General features: G+C 47.6%; 1 protein-coding gene across 2 annotated transcripts in view; it reads right to left on the bottom strand.

Moving 5' to 3' along the window:
- The window catches only part of RAB26 (RAB26, member RAS oncogene family), a 239,763-nt gene that overhangs the window by 155,957 nt on the left and 63,121 nt on the right, over window positions 1-20,685 (bottom strand). The gene's annotated exons all lie outside the window — the stretch shown is intronic.

Below are 20,685 nucleotides of genomic sequence, written 5' to 3'. Positions count from 1 at the left end.
CATGGGGAAGCATGTATGTCTTTGCAGCACCGGGGCTTACATTTCGGGCTCAGCAGAGGAGGAACTGGGGGAAATGCAATGGGCTGTTTATGCAGGAGGTCAGACTAGAATCTATCAACCTGTATTACAGCAGCAAGCTACCAGGGCATCCAGGGGCCCCAATGGAAAGCAGGGCCCCACGGAGCTAGGCGCTAAAAACACACAGAGTTAAAAAGCAAGAGTTTGCAAAAGTAGCAAATAGCTTTTCCCTACAATGTCCTTAGCTTATAAAGGAGTGAGACTATTTCCACGCTGAGGGGGATTTTTAGTTAGAAGTATTAACACAGGTTGGATGTGCCCTCTCCTAGCCCCCCTCCCCACATTCCCAATTAGGGGGCAGGTAACAGTCAAGGAAGAGGATTCTGCAAAGTTCTCTCTCATTCTTATCCTGATGAACAGTGTTCTATAAGGCCCCGATCCTTAAAGAGCGACATGCATGCCTAACTTTTCAAAAGTGGTCAACCCCATCGACTTGCTTTACTCTTTGCAGGATCAGGACTTAAAATACAGACATTTGGGTTTTTTAAAAATTGATCTGTATCTGGCCCAAAAGGGCTCCCCGCCCTGCATCTGAAAATCAGCAACAGACACACACACACACACCCGCTCTTTTTGCTTCCCTCACCAGAGATGGAGAACAGGAACTGGCTCACTTCGGCTTAACTAGCTCTAGCTGCGTTATTCACTCATGAAATCTTTTATTTGCTTTATACAGAGAAGATGTGTTCCTAAAAGAGGCAGCCTTGGAGACTGGGGGTGGGGGAGATGTTTGTGTTGATTTTTGTCAATACAAAGAATAAATAATTCAGAGATCTACATATTTATTTTCCTCATCAAGGACACACTGTCAAGACAGCCAGAACAAGGAGCTTTACAGCGTATTTATTCTGATCTAATTTCTCAGTTACCATACACATAGTGTTTATCAATGCTATATAAAAGAAAAAAAATAGGCCATAAATTAATGTGATGTAGTGAATCATTTACTAGCCCTGTAGAGGAAATAAAATCTTCCATCATTTTTATGATTAACGTCATCCCCCCTCCCCCCTCAAAAAATACAATCTTTCAGAATTTCCCAGAATTATTCTTCCACTTTCAATCTCTTCACTAGGCAAATGACAGCTCCTAGGATTGGAAACAAAGATGAGACAGAGGTGCTAATGGGGGGAATTGGAGGCTCTCTTTTTCAATTAGCCGGGGTTTTCGTCTCATATTAGAACATATAACCTGCTTCACAGTTCCTTTGCCTTATGGCATCTATTTACTTTCCTCCTTGGAAGATCTTGTAAACATGCAATTGATACCAAACGAGCTGCATGGGTTGTTGCTTCACCAGTTACGCTGACAATGTGGTTGGTGCAGTACAAGGCAGTCAGGGACATCTTCTCTAGTTCACTCCATCACCGCTGACCTCTCGGGTTGGGGAAACTTGGATCTTTCCCTAGCAGGATCTCAAAGTGCGCTTGGCAAATATTACAAGTTCAGCCTCTCAGTCCCCCGTGAGTGAAGATCGACATTATCCCCATGTCACAGATGGGGAAGACAGAGGCCCAGAGGAGTTAGGTGGCTTGCCCAAAATCACACAAGACGACCCAGGAATAGAAACCCAGTCTCCCAGCTCACAGTCCTATCTGCAGGGTGCTCAGAACACAATAGCATAGCATGTTGGGCCTTGTTCTCTCCATAGGCCACAGTTCTCTGATGAAGAAGAGGGTGGCTGCAGATGAATCATTATAGTTGGTGTTTATCTTAAAGCCCAAGCTCCTGGAGTCATGTGATGATGGGAGAATCTCCACTTTCAAGCTTTTAGCCTTCATGGTTGTGGGGAAAAACCTTGAAAACGTGACCCCTAAAGACTCAAATGCCAAAGGGTAAGTAACAAACCCAGAATGTATGATGTTACCGAAATCTCATGGGTTTTAAGCCAGTCTCATGACTCAGGAGGGGGAGGTGCTGACAATTTTTGAACACCACTGAAGCTCCTGAGCCATGTGTCCTGCAGATCATGCTTCAGCAACCTCAGATATGACCAAAGAGAGTTCAACATCCTCACGAGGGACCCAAAGCACGAATGCAGACAGCAGAAACCCTGATGATTTTACTCGCTGATCCTTGCAGCTGTGCTGGCCTAGGGAAGGCAACATTTGTTTTTAAATTTGGGCCTCAATAACATACCAATGTGTCTTAATGCACGAGGCAAAACCCATGACTAGCAGGGACTTATTGAATTGTCAGAGCTCCATATCCTTAATAGAGGAAGATTTTTTAGAAGTATCCAAATTCCCTGTATACTTGGTGGAGTTTGACTAGAGCAGAAGTTCGGGTGAAAGCACTTTCTGCCCAGGCAGACAGCATCTGTTCATTAAGGCATTTCCATTTCCTCCACTGCAACAGCAGCTCTGGACTGCGGCAGTAACTGACTGCTGGACACCTTAAAGTTCTCTGAGCAGATAACGCTGGCAAAGGCGCCCGTCACTCGGCTATGCTGTGCCGCCGGCCTCAATTCCTTCTGTTCGCTGGAGTACAACAATTGGTATGATTCATTCATAAGGGTTAACTTACAGGGTGTTGCGAGAATGCTCCACCTCTGGATTTGGTTTCTGTCACCCAGCTGGCTATGGCTCCTGCTCCACAAACTGAGACAGCTGAGCGTTATACTAAGGCCTAGCAGTCAATATAAACATCTGTCTAAGAAGAAAAGGCACCACCCAGGAGAGCCCAGGGACGGCCTTGAAAAACATATGGCTTAGTGCTCAGAGCATGAGGCTGGGCAACAGGACTCCTGAGTTCCATCTAGTCATCTGTTCCTGCTCCAATTATTTGTGAACCAGGGCTGGAGGACGGGGGGGACACCATCTGCCATAATAACTGACCAGAACAGCTCTAGTGATTCCCATGGAGAGCACCCAAGAGGCTACACGAAGTTCCTCTCTCTACCAACCAACCAAGAAGCCGCAGGAGGAAGGAAACCACATGCCTAGAAAGTGCGTCTGAGGGGCATCAGGAACAAACTAACAAGTATAATTACCTATTGACAGCGGCATTCCTACTCCATCTGGCATGGTGACGAATCCTAACAAGGCAGGGGACACGAAGAACTCCCCAAACAGATCATTCAGTTAATCACAGGGATGTCAAAAGAAAATGTAGAAAAGCTATTTCTAAGAGTGTGCTGGTAGTGCTTAGAAGAGCTAACCAACAACGTCAGTCCACCGGAAAAGCCAGGGATTGGAAACCTGTCTTCCTAGCATCTCCAACCACACTCCCATTCTCTGATCATTCCTAGGCAGCCTCAGAAAGTTTTCATAACACATTTCAAAGATGAATGAGATCAAATGGGATGTCCGAGAAGCAGACAATCCATAACTGCCCACAGCAGGGTGTCACGCCCCTCCCTCTAAAGCAGGGGTGGACAACATTTTGGCCCGAGGGCACATCTGGGTGGGGAAATTGCATGCAGAGCCATGAATGTAGTGCTGGGGCAGAGGGTGCGGGAGGGAGTGCGGTGTGCAGGAAGAGGCTGAGGGCAGGGGTGCAGAGTGCAGTAGGGGGCTCAGGGCAGGGTGCAGAAGGGGTACGACGGGTGGGAGGGCACTCATGGCAGGGGGCTGGGGGCTCAGGGCAGGAGGTTGAGGTGCAGGAGGGGTGCGGCAGGGGGCTCAGGGCAGGGGTTGGGGACAGGTTGCAGGAGGGGGTTGCAGTGTGGGCTCCAGCCTGGCGCCGCTTATCTGGAGCGGCTCCCTGCCTGCCCTGCCCCACGCTGCTCTGGGAAGCAGCTGGCACCATGTGCCTGCAGCCCCTAGGGGAGGAAGTGGCAGAGGGCTCCACGCACTGCCCTCGCCTGCGGGTACCTCCCCCAAAGCTCCCTTGGCCATGGTTCCCCTTTCCTGGCCAATGGGAGCTGTGAGGGGTGGTGCCTGCAGGCGAGGGCAGCACACAGAGCCCTCTCCCTGCCCCCTCGGGACGTGGTGCTGGCCACTTCCAGGAGCGGTGTGGGGCCCGCAGCACCACAGGGATGGCAATCCCACAGGCTGGATCCAAAGCCCTGATGTGCCGGATCCGGCCCACGGGCCGTAGTTTGCCCACCCCTGCTCTAAGGCACTGGAGTCTGGCTGGCATCAGAGAGACAGGATACTGGAGTGGATGGACCATTGGTTTCATCTGGGATGGCAAGGTCTACGTTCCTATAAAAACAGCACAACACAGTTATAATCCCGTTTTCTTTGTCGTGTGAGGAGGTCTGGGGGACAGAAGCAGGGTTTGGCCCATCTATGCCATGACAGACATCAATGTACCTGAAAGTGACACTTGGACTGTTTTTGCATCTGGACTATTTACAACACAAACGTTGTTTTCTGAGTTCATACAAAGTCTTGTTGAGCTCACACCAGAAAGAGCAGGAGATTGGCTGGGTTTGCCAAGAGAAACAGCCATCAAGCAGCAGCCTGCTGTAGAAAGCCTTCAGCTCAGTAACTCTGCTTTGGTTTGTTCTACTGCTCCAAAGCTGGCCCGTTTCTTGGCTCAGCACTCGAACATGTGAGCGGCTTTTAGGCACTGGAGGCAATTAGCACGGATTAATTTTTCATGGGGTCATGCGCAGTCCTTGCTAGTCATTTTCTATTTGGCCTGCTGAAGTCAGAAACTGATTAAAAATATTATTCAGAGCTCTGAAGCCAGCCACTTGGGAAGACAAAGTCACATGGCCTGGAAATGATCTCCCTTATAGCAGTGTCACTCCACTGAATTCAATGGAGTCACCCCGCATTGATGCAGAAGCCACTGAACTTGGAATCCAGCTCTCAAAGCCTACCATCCGAGACCTACACATTCATCAGTGTGGGTGTAATCAGCCAGGCCTGCCATCACAACTGCGTCGGTACCAAGCTGCTGCCTGACTGCACATCAGTAGTTAGGTATCTAAATGCGTGCAACTGTGCCTACGATTTTGGAGGTCAGGCTGACTCTCCAACTAAAAATCAGGGTTTGAATAGCTAGAAAACAGCGGTCTCCGGCAATCAGAGCAAATTCTCTGAACATACTGCAGTTTGGAAAGCAACCCTCTTACAGAGCACCTTTCATCCCTAAGAAATCCCAAAGCACTTTAACAAATTACTGTATGGCAGCATATGAAGTATTACATAGATATGCTTAACACTCACATAAAATTACTTCACCCGCCACTGAAACGCAGAAGGCTCTGGGGTGGAACGCAGCAGTAGTTTATCAGCTCCCGTGCAACAGTTAAACACAGGAAGTGGAGAGCTCCATGCCAAGTGAATCTACAAGAGGGAGAATTTAGAGAAGCAGAAAATTAAAGATACTGAAACAGTTCCAAGCAGATATTTTCCTGTATCCTGCGCAAGTTCCTGAAGAGAATTCCATCAAAATGTTGCGAACGATACATCATGTATCATCTGGGTATACCAAATGCATCATTGGGCTTCTGATCCATCTCTAAGGCACGTAGAAATACTTCAGCCAAAGACTGTTAGAGTTTTAGCCGGATCAGTCAGGAGACGATAGACGCCTAACTCCAACTGGGGGGCCAGTGTGGCGGCTAGGGGAAAGCCACCGATAAATAAGAGACTGTTGTCCATCTAGAATGAAATGCTTATTTGGAGCATGCTTTCCTATGTCTAAGCTTGTTTGAGCTTTCACCTAATCATCAAACTACGGACAGTGTGTTAAATTCATCACAAAGCGCTTGAGACTGTTCACAAAACACATACGGCACAAAAGTGTTCGTGTTCTCCGTACCATTTCCACTTTAGATCTATGTACACAACAGAGGAGCAAGGCCCAAATAAACCTCAGACAGATCTCTGGATAAACCCAGAATATTACAAAGAGTTCTTGTGTCTTAGACTTAGCGCGTCAAGCCACAGAGGCTGAAATTCAATACCAGCGCCTCATTATACAGAAAAGAAAAGGCCTGAAAATATGAATTCTCATGAATGCTAAGCTGAGCGCAGCGCACTATCAAATGTCACGATATATTTTAATTGAAGTGCTGTCTTTGATCTTTTAGAATTTCCCCCCCTTCCCAGTAAACTGCATCTCACATGTGTTTATAGCACAATAGGAGCAAATTCTTTATTAAGTTACAGACTTACTGAAAAACTCCATAAAACTAGCTCCCTCTCCTTCCCCCTCCTCCTTTTGAAATAGCAACTGAAATAGAAAAAAATATGTAACAGGGGGAAAAAAGTGTCTCTCTACAGCACACAGAAGAGCTAGCAGGTGATACTAGGCTACCCAATATCTTAGTCCAGGCCCCAAACAGGTTTTTGGAAACAAGAGAAAATCTGCTAGAGGGCCGCCTGGCATCTGCAAAAGAGCTGGTGCTATGCGCAATCTCATTTTCTTGCCTAACTAGATTTCAGGCTCAGAACAACACGTCTGCAAACCCATTTATCTTTGTGAAATGAGCTTTGCAAATCCTCACAGACTTGCAACTGCCACTTTACAGTGTTATTGCTGTTATGTGGATTTTGTGCTGACTGTCTATTTCTGGGCTCAGACTACGCTGGAAACAAAAATTAAAATGTGGCCCCTTTGCGTGTGGCCGAGGACAGCTCACACCCCAAATCGTGACATCTATCCATCGCTGACAGCATGCGGCACCACAGGAATGAGCAGACTTGTGAGGAATGATAATTGAATTCCAAATAATTCAGTGATTACTAGAGCTGATTAAAGAAGTTTTAGACACTCTCATGCATGGAGTGAGCTCAAGACAATGACCAGCTGACACCACAGGATACTGATCCCATAAAAGACACACCAGTTCTATGCCTCCAAGCAGGACCGGGTAAGCTCAACTGAGCCTGAAGACACAAGCTTGCACGTGACTGTGTTCAGCTGTGCGGCTTGCCACGATCTTGGGAGGCTGAAAAAAAAAACGAGGAGAGAGAAACCAAGTAATGGAGTTAATTTTAAAAAGAGGCCTGCGGGATGTCCAGGCTACTGATGGGACCTGCCTTTCCACTGCTTGGTGACAATCCTGCTCTAGCTGCTGGGATCCGAGTGAGCCAAGAGGGGCAATGCATTGACACTCAGAAGCATCACACCACCATGCTATCATGTAAAGGAGCAGTCCTACCCTCTGCTTAACTGGAGATATAAAAATCCCAAAACAGATACCCAAGTTTCCTTATCCACTTGCACTGGGATCTAATCCAGAATCTACAACCACCCTGTTCTGTCAGCAGCAACCAGAGGCAACCCAATGCAACCCAGCAGAAGACTCTGCTCAGAAGAGGACCACATCAAACGGAAGCAAGAGCACATTTTACAGGACCTCACTGGTCAGCGCTGGCAGAGCACAATGAGCCAAGGGTGGAGCTGGACCACCTTTGTGGAAGAACACGGCAACTGTTGAATACAATAGGACAGGAAATAAAGAACCACCCCAAGCCACCAACACTGAAGGGGGTTAGATACATAGAATTAACAGTGCATGGCAGTCAACATCCCAACCATGGATTCTGCAATGGCTCCAAACAGTCAGAGGTCCTTATATCTCCCCGAACACAGCTCTCTCATAAAGGTGCTGCCAGCTGGATTTCCTCGCTTTCGGAAGAGTTTGTTATTATGTACCCATGCCGATCAAACTGAAAACCAAACCACACGTCTACAAGCTGCTGCAGAACCAGGCCGGCTCACAATCCGACAGGCGGCCGGATGAGAGACAGTTCCAGAGCCAAGAGGGACAAGGAGGAGTGTTCTTAAAAAATCAGACTGTCCTGTCTCTGCTGGGCTCGCACTTCACACCCAATGCAGCGGGCATGCACAACCTATTCTTGGTGCTTATTTTTGGCATCTCTGAAAATCTCAGAGGCAATTAACAGCTATAATCCTGCCTATCAGGCATCTGAGCGCTGACATTCAGATAGAAAAGCTCCAGCTGCTCATAAATAAAAGGGGAGAGGATTTTTTTCTGACTTTGCGAGGTAGGGCAGAGGCGCAGCAGGCCCTGCTGTTCTGTAGGAGGCAGTGGCAGGCGCTCAGAGCACCTGAGCGCCACAGAGAATCAGTCCTCCTTTGGCAGGCTCATCTCCTCCCCTCACAATATTTAATGAACAAGTATTTTCATTCACAAGACTTATTTTTAACCCTTTCCTGTCTCACAGCAGGCTTGAGGGGGTATCAAAAGAGATGTCTCCCGGGCTCCCCCCCTGCGGAGAGGACGGGCACCTCATTCACCCGTTCCTGATGGGCAGTTGTCCTGTGGACTGGTGCCGGGGTCTGAGGTGAGGCGCTCGGGCTGCATCCCAGACAGGGTCCACAAAGGGACAGGACAGTCCAATGTTCACCACCCGCAGGAGACTGAGTTCCCCGCAGCCACACGCCTGGGAGGGGAAGCAGTCTTTAGACCCCTGAACGAAGGAAGCCTCAGCTAATCCTGTGTGCAGTCCAACAAAAGAACAAAACCCAGTACGTCTGCTTCCTCAGAGGGCTCAGGCAGTCTCAAGCCGTTCCTCAGTGAGCAGCCAGCACCCAGCATCCCATGCTCCAGGTCTGCTTTGTTCACAACACCACACTAACTGGGCTTGGCTCCTCTCTTTGAGGGGCCCGCCAAGCCCCACAGGTGCAGCAGGTTGGGGAGATTGTGACCACTGCAACTCTTTAACCCCTCTTGGCTAGGGGGAGAGATTAAAAAGACTGGGACTTTTCAGCTTGGAAAAGAGAGGACTAAGGGCGGATATGACAGAGGTCTATAAAATCATGACTGATGTGAAGAAAAGTAAATAAGGAAGTGTCATTTACTCCTTCTCATGACACAAGAACTAGGGATCACCTCATGAAATTAATAGGCAACAGGTTTAAAACAAACAAAAGGAAGTATTTCTTCATACAATGCACAGTCAACCTGTGGAATCCTTTGCCAGAGGATGTTGTGAAGACCACGACTATAACAGGATTAAAAAAAAACTAGATACATTCATGGAGGATAGGCCCATCAATGACTATTAACCAGGCTGGGCAGGGATGGTGTCCCTAGCCGCTGTTTGCCAGAAGATGGGAATGGGCGACAGGGGATGGATCACTTGATGATTCCCTGTTCTGTTCATTCCCTGTGGGGCACCTGCCATTGGTCACTGTCAGAGGACAGGATACTGGACTAGATGGACCTTTGGTCTGACCCAGTTTGGCTGTTTTTATGTTCCTTTAATTAACCCCCTTGTCTTTAATTATCCAATTTTCAGCCATATCTGCAAGCTTTTGTTTGCCCAGAGCGCTGAGGTGTCCTCAAACTGCACAAAACCTAGGCTGGTTCAGTACCTGGTGAAGCTTTTCTTAGATAAATAAATAAATGGTGTTTATTTATAAATTATAAAGGGAGGCAGTGTGGTCTAATGGGCAGAGCATTAGACTGACTCAGGAGACCTGGTTCCATTCCCAGCTCTGCCACTGGTCTGCTGGGTGACCTTGGCCAAGTCTCTTCATCTCATTGCCTCAGTTTCTCCATTTGTAAAATGGAGATAAATGACACTAACCTCCGTTGCAAGGCATTTTGAGATCAACTGATGAAAAGCATCATGCAAGAGCTAGATATTGTTATTTACCATAATAAAGTTCTAATTACAGGGTTTGTTTTGATCTTGTCAATCGCCGCAGTTTGTGCTCAAGCTGCCAATCCAGCACCTCAGCGTGCCCTCCAAAATATACAATGCTAAAAACGTCCTGTACTCGCTTTCGACTTTCAAGCAATGTTGCCTTAACAATCCCAAACCAGTCAATCATTTTGAAAGGAACGTGGCAGATACTGAGTCAGCTTCAGTGATGAATCACGAGAGCCTTTGCTATCACGACTGTGTTAAAAGTTATTCTTTAAAAGAAATGGGGATGGATTTTAGGCCCTGATCCTCATGTGTCTGTGCAGTGCCCCAGTGACTGCGATGGGGTTCCACACGGATGGATCTGATTACAGGAACAGCTTTAATTTGTGACAACGGTGGGGATCCTTTTTGTAAACGAGCCTAATCCGAGTGTCTATTCCCATGGGAGCTGAGCGCGAACCCCTTCTCCTCCCAACACCCTGTGAGGCAGGGCAGCACTGTTCTCCCTACTTTACACATGGGGAACCGATGCACACGGAGACTAAACGAACTGCTCCAGGTCAGATGGGAACCTGCAGCAGAGCAAGAACTGAACTCAGGTCTCACAATTCCAAGGCTACTGCCCTAAACCTTGGGCCACTGGTAGCAGGAACAGCGTGGGGAGCTGCAGTGCACGCTTACCCAGTACAGCACCACTGAAAGAGTTAATTACTAATGCAACATCTAGACTGGGAGCCCTGGACACAAGTTCCTGCCCCTACACTACACCCCTCCCCCACTGTATAGGGACGCGCCCACCTGGCACTTACAAATAACTAAAACTGATTAATAACATTGCTAACGAGTTAACAGCTCAAGCATCTCAGCTTTATGCTGGCTAAAGGCTTACTGATGGCCAGTGAAGCGGGGTGAGGTTCCCGCAGCAATGCCTGCGTTGTTAATAGTCCTGAAAAGGGATCACTAAAGGTCAAATCTGCAGCCAGGAGTTCTCTTAGTACGTCTACACCGTGACGAAACACCCATGGCTGGCTCGTGTCTGCTGACTCTGGCTCGTGGGGCTTGCACTGCAGGGCTCTAAAGTTGCCATGTAGGAACAAGGGCCCCAGAGCCTGGGAGCCAGCCCGAACATCTACACAGCAATTTTATAGCTCTGTAGTCTGACCCCCGTGAATCAACTGACACGGGCCAGCTGTGGTTGTTTTATCGCAGTGTAGACATACCCTTAAGGGCTTGGCAGTGACACAACCTGTCACCCCAGGACACACTCTGAGTCTTGTCGAAGTCAGTAGTGACTGAAAGTCATTACTTCTTCATGCCTGTTCAGTGAGCAGCATGAAACGACTCGAATGTTGTCTGTCTGGTCCCTAGCAGACACTACGCAAGTCATCATCACAATGAAGCATTGGAGGTAGCCAAGGACTGGCTAGCTCCGGAGACTGAAGTCGCTAGTAGAGGTGGTTCTCCTTGGTCAGCATTAGGCAGAGTGGATTAAAAAAAGAAAATCAATTATTTTTTCAAAATAAAATAAATGAATAAAATCAGATAAACAAATGAAAGTAAGTACAGTAAAAGCGTTTTATCCAGAACTCCACCAATCGGAAAACTCTATAAACTGGTTTTTCTGATCTTCACTGAAATGTCGATTTATAGTCTGGCTAGCGTGGGGCCGGAGCGCAGGAGGGGGTGCAGAGCGCAGGCGCTGGGAGGGGGATCGGGGCAGCGGTTCCCAGCCAATGGGAGCTGTGGCATCCGCACCCCAAGCCTCCTCCCACTCTCCAACCCTCAGCCCCACATCCAAACTCCCTCCCTCTGAGTTAACTGGCATTTCTCACTTACTGGCACCCCCCATTCCCCCAACATGCTGGATAAAACAACTTTTTACTGTACTGGGTTGGGGCTATTTTTTTTTAAATAATCCTATTTGAAATTATGACAACTTATGTTAAACTTACTATAGCTATTAAATAATTTAAATTCAATTTTTAAATTGATATTAAGGAATAGATGTTCACAGCCAAGTTTTAAAGAAACAAACCACTGAGCTGGTGAAAGTCATTGACTGAGCAGCTGGAATCAGAGTCTGTTGAAGTGCTAAAGCAGCTTTTGACAGCAATAGCCTCTTCTGCAGGTACAGAGAGATTATTTTCTACATTTCAGTTTATTCAACTAATTCAGTTCAATGACTAATTCATTCAAAGTTAAGAAATCGATTGGGAGTTGAAAAAGCAGGAAAGCTTGTTTTCCTCTTCCAGTCCATGATGGGGGAGGATGAGATCTACTAATTCTACGACCTTGAAGGACAATGTTTCAAATCACAAGGAGTTCAATTCACTAACTACTGTTAATGGTTCCTTTGTTTCATTAATCAGTTATGTTGACCAATATACACTGGGTAGCACACATATATGTTATACAGATAATATGTATTATCTGTGCCATATATATTACACATTCAGCACAAATATTTAAGCATAAATATAGCTGTTATATAGCTCAGATTGGCCTATGCCTTTATTATAATCCTGTTCACTTATGCTACATATCCCATAACACCCTGAATTATCTGATGTAAGTTTTGGCTTAAGTACATAGGAAAACTGTTAGTCTCAGGACATATGATTATTTTATCATAGCAACAGAAAGGGAGTTACCCTCACAAGCCAATCTATTCTGGTACAGACCTAGGAGGTGCTTGCACGCCCCTTAGTATGTGAAATGTACGTGTTCAGAACAAAGATAACGGTACACCATAGTACCCGAAAAACCAGGTAAAAAGCTAATTGGTTAAGTCAAGTTTCAGATGACATGTATAGTACCTTTTACTGGCAAAAAAATGGGGAATAAAGAGAACTTTAGGGGTGTAACTTTGGGAACACACCTTCTGCATAAGCAGCAAAGAAAGCTGCACGAGACAGTTTCCCAGAGACTGGTATTTCGCAGAACCTTTTTCCTGTACTATGTTATTATTGGCTCGAGCAATAAACTTGACTGATATTGGTTATTTGGCCTCTTGAATATGCAGTACTTCATAACAAACCAAGCAATTGACTATACTATTTATCAACAGTTTTAAAAGGAAATCATGTTTTGATAAACTTTTGATATTTTTTCTTCTGTATCACATTTAAAGTTGTTTTATTTAACTGATAAAATTAAATTGCTCTTTTGTGCATTTTAATTGAATGCTAATTTCATCCAAGTAGAGCTTGGTAAAAACAAAAAATTATCTAGTAAATAAAAAGTTCACCATTCTCCATTTTCTAATACACAGATATGTAAAAATCTAGAATCGGAATAAGAATAAGTTAAGCAATATAATAGCTTAAATAAATGTATATAGATATAGTGTATCCTTCTCATTAGCAAAAAGAAGCACCAAATCTAGTGTAAGGCTCTATTTAATTGCAAATCAACATGTTTTAATGGTTACCAACCAATGAGAATCAACCTTTCCTTAGGAAAATAGCTAAAAAGTACAAAGGCAAAACAAGACTAAAATCAATTACTTAAATCACAGTTTTCTGCTTGTTGATTTAAATCGGTAATTTCCCACCTTAGATTTAAATCAATCCACCCTAGCATTAGAGAGCTTATACTGCCCCTGCCTATTCTGCAGCTGTTCTGTGCACATTAAGACTTCAGTTTCCAGAGCTCAAACTCTGGCATCTTTTACCTGTTCTATCTATTCTTAGATAGGTAAAAGCTGCACTAGTTAGGTTAAACAACAGGTTTGATTCATATCAGAACCAATCACCTAGGTGCACACACCACATGTAGCACCCCAAAGCTAAACACATCTGTGTTTCTCCACGTGATTTTTTTTCACAGGCAGTTCTAAGCCAGCCTTCGCCAGCCCTCCAGAGGGGATGCTCTACCATGTTCTTAAAGAGCTCTTCCAAGCCAGCACCTGCCATAATAAAATGAGGAAGACGGTTGGAAAAGAGTGCTGGAGCAGGATCTCTGTTAATGTGTGTAAAACAGGAGAGCAGCTGATTACCTCACTTCTGCATTCACCAAAGCCAGCTCCCTTCCACAGATGACACATGAGGATAAATAGGATGGTGAGACCCAGTCCTTGAAAGAAACAGTGTAATTATAATTAATTAAAAGCTAACAGCTCATTCTCCCAACCAGCTGGGTGAGGTTCCACTGCATCAGTTGCATCAAATCTCAGGCCAGGTTGACTGGACAGCAGAGGAAAGCGGCTAAGGTGGACAAGCCTTGAGGGAAAATTAAATGACAAAATCCTTCCATTCTTTCTTTTAGAAGGGGAAATGAGCAGGGCATCGTCAAGCAGCTTCGGCCCAGAGTGTAGATTCCTTGATAGGTGGGGGGCAGAGAGGGGCTCCAAACCCCAATACAAGTAGAGACATTTTCAAGATTTAAAAATACATCTCACCTGGTCGTGGATTTTAAACCTTCCCCTGCACTGGCAGAAACCCAAACAACATTGTTGCTAGGGAACCAGAAAGTGAAATGACCATACAATTAAGCAGGTCAGTGCCGGAGAGCGAGGTACAAGAGGTAAGCAAAGCAGGAGGAGTGGTGAGAAAGAAGTCTTTAAAACTGCTTTTCTTTCTAAACATCTCAGCCGTTGTTACTACCTGGGGCGATGGTATTCTCTACAAACAATCACCTCCCTGACGGGGCCGCTGGGAAGAAAAGCTTGCAGGCTTTATGAACGGTTCGCACAATAAAATAAGTGGCCTGGAACATAATGTCATGTTGAAAGGCTCTAATGGCTGCCATCAGGTGAGTCTTTGACCCAAAGACAACTGCCAGCCTCATTACTGAAGTCAATAGCTGCACTGAACACTCTTCCAAACACAAACAAGTTTGTTCCTTGCCTTGGCGGGGGAGTGGCCAAGGCACATGACAGGTCAGGACTAAATTGTGTGAGCTGAAGGGTTTACCAGACAGCAAACCCAGGAGCTAGGTGACTGGTTATGCTGCCTGGGTGCGTTAAGAGGCAGAAAAACCAGGAGAAGCAGCTGTGAGCACGACTCTGAGAGGAAGCAGTGACACAGGGCTTCTTGGGCACTGGACTCATTGGAGTAGCAGACATGGGGATCTCAGAGAAAGGAAACTGCCTGCTGCTGTTTGTTTCTACTCTGTTCAGGGAAACAGGACCGTGTGCACACACAAACAAGATAGCACCAAAGAACAGACCAGACTGGTATCTCTGATTTCTCATCTTCACAGGCACAACCCTGCGAGACCCCGAATATTGGCAAATCGCTTGGGTCAAAAGGGACAATCGTACCTTAGGAGAGAACTGATAATTCTGAGACAAGTTTCAGAATGCAGCAAAGAAAACTATACCCCCCACCTCTCCAGTTCCCCCTTCACTATCCCTCAACACTTCTGCAGGGTCCAATTGCGAACACTATTTAAGCCACTTGACCTCACTATTTTTCAGGAGAGGAGAGCACATCATCTCACTTAAGCTACACATTAGTGCTTCCTGGAGCAAGGACAAGTTATTTTAAGCATTCTCAAACACTTTCCCATTTTAATTCACGCACATTTATAAATACTGTATGGTAACGTATTTCAAAAGCTTTTAGGTTGTAATTATTAAAGATTAGCATGAACCAAAATCCCAGAGCCAAGCACTCCCAATCTCAGATGTCTGAAATCAGGATCCAAGCCTTTCTCAGTTTCTAGGGGTTTAGGGCCATTGCATAGTTAGATAGCTGGGTTTGAACGCACTCTGTAAAAATCCGTGATTCATTCTGCTATGAAAACGGTACACTGCACACCCACATTGCAGCGTGACCTCTCTCAGTCTAAATTCAGCTGCTTGTCACAAGCTAAATTAAGCATATTAGGTGCTGATCTTGAGATGGGCTGCATGCAGTAACATGCTCCCAACACCCCACCAGGAGCTCTTCCAGTGGAGCTGTCTGTCCTCAACTTTCTGTGCCCATTTCTCTTCCTCATTCTGAGTTCAAACAAACACGCGGAGCTAACTGGCAAATAAAACATTCAGTCTTGGGGGTTTTACTGCCAAAAAAAAACAAAAAACAAAAACTAGAGACCTCAGCAGAGTCCCCGGTTAAGCGGGCATCACAAGAGCACAGCATGATGAAGTGGGCAGAGTGTAGGTTTGGGAGTCAGGACCTCCCAAGGAGCCTGGATAGTTTAGCATAACAACACGAAAGCTAAGTGGAGATATTATTGCTCTCTATAAATACATCAGAAGGGTAAATGCCAGGGAGGAGGAGGAGGAATTACATACATTAAGGGCCAGTGTTGGCACAAGCACAAATGGCTAGAAACTGGCCATCAACATGTTTAGGCTTGAACTTAGGCAAAGGTTTCTGACCATCAGAGGAGTGAAGTTCTGGAACTCCGTCCAAGGGGAGCAGTGGGGGGAAAATCCAAACTGGCTTCAAGACTGAGCTCGATACGTTTATGGAGGGGACAGTGCAATGGGACTGCTTACAATGGCATGAGGCCCATCCATGACTGCTGTTAGCAAATATCTCCCTAGATGAGGAGGGCTTTGAGTTACTACAGACAATTCTTTCCCAGGTGTCTGACTAGTGGGGCTCACCCACAAGCTCAGAGTGGAGCTGTTCACCATATTTAAGGTCAGGAGGGAATTTTCCCCCAGGTAAGATTGGCAGAGACCTGGGGGTGGGGGGTTGCCTTCTGTGATGCAGTAGGGACTGTCTGTGTGGGGAGTGGGAGAGCAGGGGAGGACTTTAGGGGATGGACGATGCCAGAGCCTGTAACCTGAGCTAGGTAAGGGAGGGGAAAGGTCAACACCTTTGCCCGGGAAGGGCACAAAGGAAGGGAGTGGCAGGAGAGAAGCAGTTTGAGTTTGGGCTTGGGGCTGGATGGGCGGAATTCAGGGTATCCTAGCTAGGATCCAAGCACCCTGAAAGCCCAGAAGGACTCGATGGAGGGGTCCTGACTGTGCCTGCCAGCTCTGCTGTAACCTGTGTTCCTGTTGTCCAATAAACCTTCTGTTTTACTGGCTGGCTGAGAGTCACTGTGGGTCCCAGGAAGAGGGGTGCAGGGCCGGACTCCCCCACACTCCGTGACACTTTCCTCTACAGCTTGGGGCATGGGTCACTTGCTGGTTTGAACTAGATTAAATGGTGGATTCTCTGTAACTTGAAGTCTTTAAATGAAGATTTGAGGACATCAGTAACTCAACCAGAGGTCTGAGTCTATTACAGCAGTGGGTGGGTGAGGTTTTGTGGACTGCGATGGGCAGAAGGTCAGACTGGATGATCACGATGGTTCCTTCTGGTTTTGAAGTCTACCAGTTTTGATCACCCTGACACTGACTCGCTGTGCAACCCTGGGCAAGTCACTCAGCATTTCCGTCTTGGTTTCTCTGCACACAATACAGAGATTAAAACGCTCCCCTCTCTTAGAGGGGGTCCGTGACAATGAGCAATTCTATAAATAGTATAATTCAACCCAATGCCGGTTTCGCACTCCCTTGCTTTTAAGAAAAGGGAAATCTACCTTGGGACTGACACACACAGCAAGAAATGCCTGAAAGCAGCCTGACTGAGGCCAGAGTTAACTCCCCAGAGGAAACACTGATCACGAGAGAAACAGTATCCTGAGAAGAAACAAAATTCAGACAGTTATGCAGGAGTCTCAGCTCAAAAGCTGCCAACACAGTTGTTCCTTGGTAGATTCTTTTAGGCAAGACACACCTGCTGAAATAAGGAAATATTCCCTGGACCATGGCTGCTGCCGCTGGCATTGCTAGGCCTGCATCTACCAGTGCTAGAAACATACCACTAACCGGACTGACGCAGAACGGTCTCCTGACCAGGCTGTCAGACAGGAACTCGTAGGAGACACTTGGTGCTTCCATCCCACATCCAAGGATCTCGAAGGGCTTGAAGATCAGCATCCTCATGGAGATACACACACACTAGACATTTCTTGGGGTGGGGAACTGAGGCAGACACAGGGCAAGGGATTCTGGGCCTGATCCTAATACTCATGAGCCCCACAGAAGTGTATCAGGCCCCTTTACCTCTGCAAATCAATTTCCTGAGCATCCGCTGCTGAGCACCAAATTGCTCAGTAATTTGGAGTCCAGCACCCAGTCCAATGTCTATCCCAAGCCCCTGCATGCAAAGCAAGGAAGAAAATGGTGAGAACTAAACAGACATGGGAAAAAAAGAAAGACACAAAGAGGGAGGACTCATGATCTTTGCAAAGAACCTCATCCCCACTCAGATTGTGCCCGACTTTGAGGCTCTGCAATCACAAACCTTAGTCACATCTTCAAGGGGTTTGCTAAATCAGTGCTTGGCTTGCAATCCCCTATTCTGCCTCATCAAATAACTTTGGCTTCCAGTCAAGAAGAAAAGGCAGCCCAGCCTTTTCAGCATCATCCTTCCCCCATTCTTGCCTTCACATGGCAACACCTTACGTCTCCTATCTAGCAGCAGGTTTGCCGGGGGCAGCCTGGTTTAATCTGCTGCCCCAAATCCACAAAAGGGCTTTCTAGGAAGCAGAATGCTGGTCACCTCGCTGAACTGGGGCAAAGACCAAGAAGTGCATGGGAACAGGCCTGTAGCGAGGGATCACCAGGGTAAGAACCCAAGAGGGCCTGATTCTGTCCTCTGCTCTAACCACATCACAATGCAGCCACATTTCCACTGGTTCATTCCACAAGCAACGTCAGCAAACTGCAAGTGGTGAGAGATGATGGCGGGACGGGCGGGCAGGCACATAGCGCGAGGTGGCGGGAGGAGCAGCAGGACGCCAACCCTGCCCACCCTCGGTTCTGAAGGGTGAGAGGAGACGACTCGGAGCACCTCGGTCTCTCTGCTCGGTATCACACTGCTCAGAGGCAGTGTCAGATTGTGCACCTTGGCACCGAAAGGAAAATGAAAAATCCCACTCATCTGAAACTTGCACTGCATGATCTCTGGCTTGGAAACGATTTTCTTCAATCAGTTTTCAGAAATCATTGACTCATTTAAGTTACAAGTCTGAAAAGCCCACGCCAGAAGCATAACGCTTTCAGACACCTTCAAATTGCTCACGCTCTCTGTCTCTCTCTCTCTCACACACACACACACACACACACACACACACACACACACACACACACACACACACACACACACTCTCGCTCCCTCTCCTGGCCAGGCACATCCTCAGCAGGTGTAAATCTGCACCACTCCACTGACTTTAATGGAGCTATACTGATTTACACCAGCTGAGAATCTGGCCCACTCGAAGGCCAAACCCGTCCAGGCATTATATCATGTAGTCAATATTAAAAGATCCATCATGCCAGTAACTAAAGGCACATCGTTAGAAAGCGAATCTCGCAGTGCAGAGGCCAAGCCGTAAGTCATCGTGGGTAATTTAGAAGAGGTACTGAGCCAATCCAGACGCTTGCCTAGAGCAGCGTGGCCCAGGGCCAAGGCACTGGACTGGAACTCAAAAGACCAAGATTCTCTTTGTGGTTCTGCCACTGAACTGCTGGGTCCCGCCCGCGAGCCCTTGTAACAATGCAGCAGCCAGCCACACCACCACTCTGACAGCTAACAGGAAGAGCAGAAATACAGGTGCAACAAGCTGCAGGCCCAGCTCTTACAGCCGGTGGGGGGCTTCTCTAAGACCAAGGCGTGAGGCCAACGCTTCCGAGCTTCACGGGCTCCGGTTCTCACTCAGCTGCTCTTTGGGGGCTTCTGTCGCTCAGGCCCCTGGAGAGCGGAGCGGTGCTGATGCGACGGAGTCGTGGAGCTGTGCACTGCCTGTGCGTGGCTGGCTCCCCCGGGGATTGAATACAGACAATCAATACAATGGGGCTAGGACGGAGTGTAAGGCCACAGAGCAGAACTCTGTGCCTGTCACAAACCCTGCGGCTCTGTCCAAGGGGAAGTCAGCTCTGTGCTCCGCATGCTCCTGCCAGGTCCTCGTGGGGAGTCAGCTGGGAGCTCAACAGCACTGTCAGATCTAACAGCACGAGCAAGGCCATTCCCTCCCCTCCCACAAGCCCGATGGGTACATCTACACTGCAGTATAAGTCCTGGTTCAAACTCAGGCTCTAGCCTGACTCTCCCTTCCGTCTACACACAAATCTCACTAACCCAGGGCTCCGACCCACAGTCTGAGGACCCCACTGGGGTGGAGGGTCTGAGCCTGAGTCAAGCCAGGACCCAGGGTTCAAGCCCTATTGTATTGCACTGTAGATGCAGCCCCACTGGACTGGTGCTCTGGGAGTTCACAAATATCACACAATCACACGGACCAACTTCCTTTGTCCTTTGGACAGTCCAGTTTTCCCACACTGCACCAGGAACAAAGGGCTGAGTGCTGACATTTTGGGAGGGCACTAGGACGTCAGGGCTGGGGTGGCTGGACTCAGGCCTGCATAATGCAGCGTTGGGGCTTTAGCGTCTGGCTGGGACCCAGGGTTCAACAATCCCACACCTCGGGTTACAAAGAAGCGTAAACACTCACGCCCTAGGTTAGCAAACTCAGGGTCTGCTAAGCCGAGTGCTACCAGCCCTGGGCGCACACTGCAGTGTAGACAGACACAACGATACCGGCAAGGAGGCTTCTGCAGTAGCTCACTGCTCACTGCAGCAGGGAGTGTGGGAGGGTGAGAAGCTAAGGCAGTGTCGTGCTTTTTGTAAAAACGCCAGTGCCAGAACCAGGCAGGGCACTGCCACAGCCCGAACAGGACATCTTCAAACTGTCCCTCTCTGCCTCCCCGGCAGTAATCGGAGAACACACAATAGACTTGCTGCTCCTGCCTAGGCCAGGATCACTGCTGCATACACCCGCTGCCTCTGGGAGATATCCTAGTGGCACACTGCCACCTCGCTATGCAGTGCCCGTGGCCTCCGCCTTCCCCATCTCCTTAGAGGCTGGCAGAGCAACAAGTCCTTCCTGAGAGACGACGAGCGCTCTTGTGCTGTGTGTGGGATGGCAGCTCTGCTGCCAGAACTCGCGCTCTGCTTCCAGACGAGATGCACAGAGCAGCCCCCAGCCCCTCCGCCAGGGGCCACGGTTTGTGGCCAACGGGGCTAAACAACAAAGAGGTCTGTAGGAGCTACAACAGGAGGGGTTGGCTCAG

This window comes from Gopherus evgoodei, chromosome 10 (genome assembly GCF_007399415.2).
Source record: "Gopherus evgoodei ecotype Sinaloan lineage chromosome 10, rGopEvg1_v1.p, whole genome shotgun sequence".
NCBI lineage: Eukaryota > Metazoa > Chordata > Testudines > Testudinidae > Gopherus > Gopherus evgoodei.
This window is presented reverse-complemented; position numbering and strand designations above follow the sequence as displayed.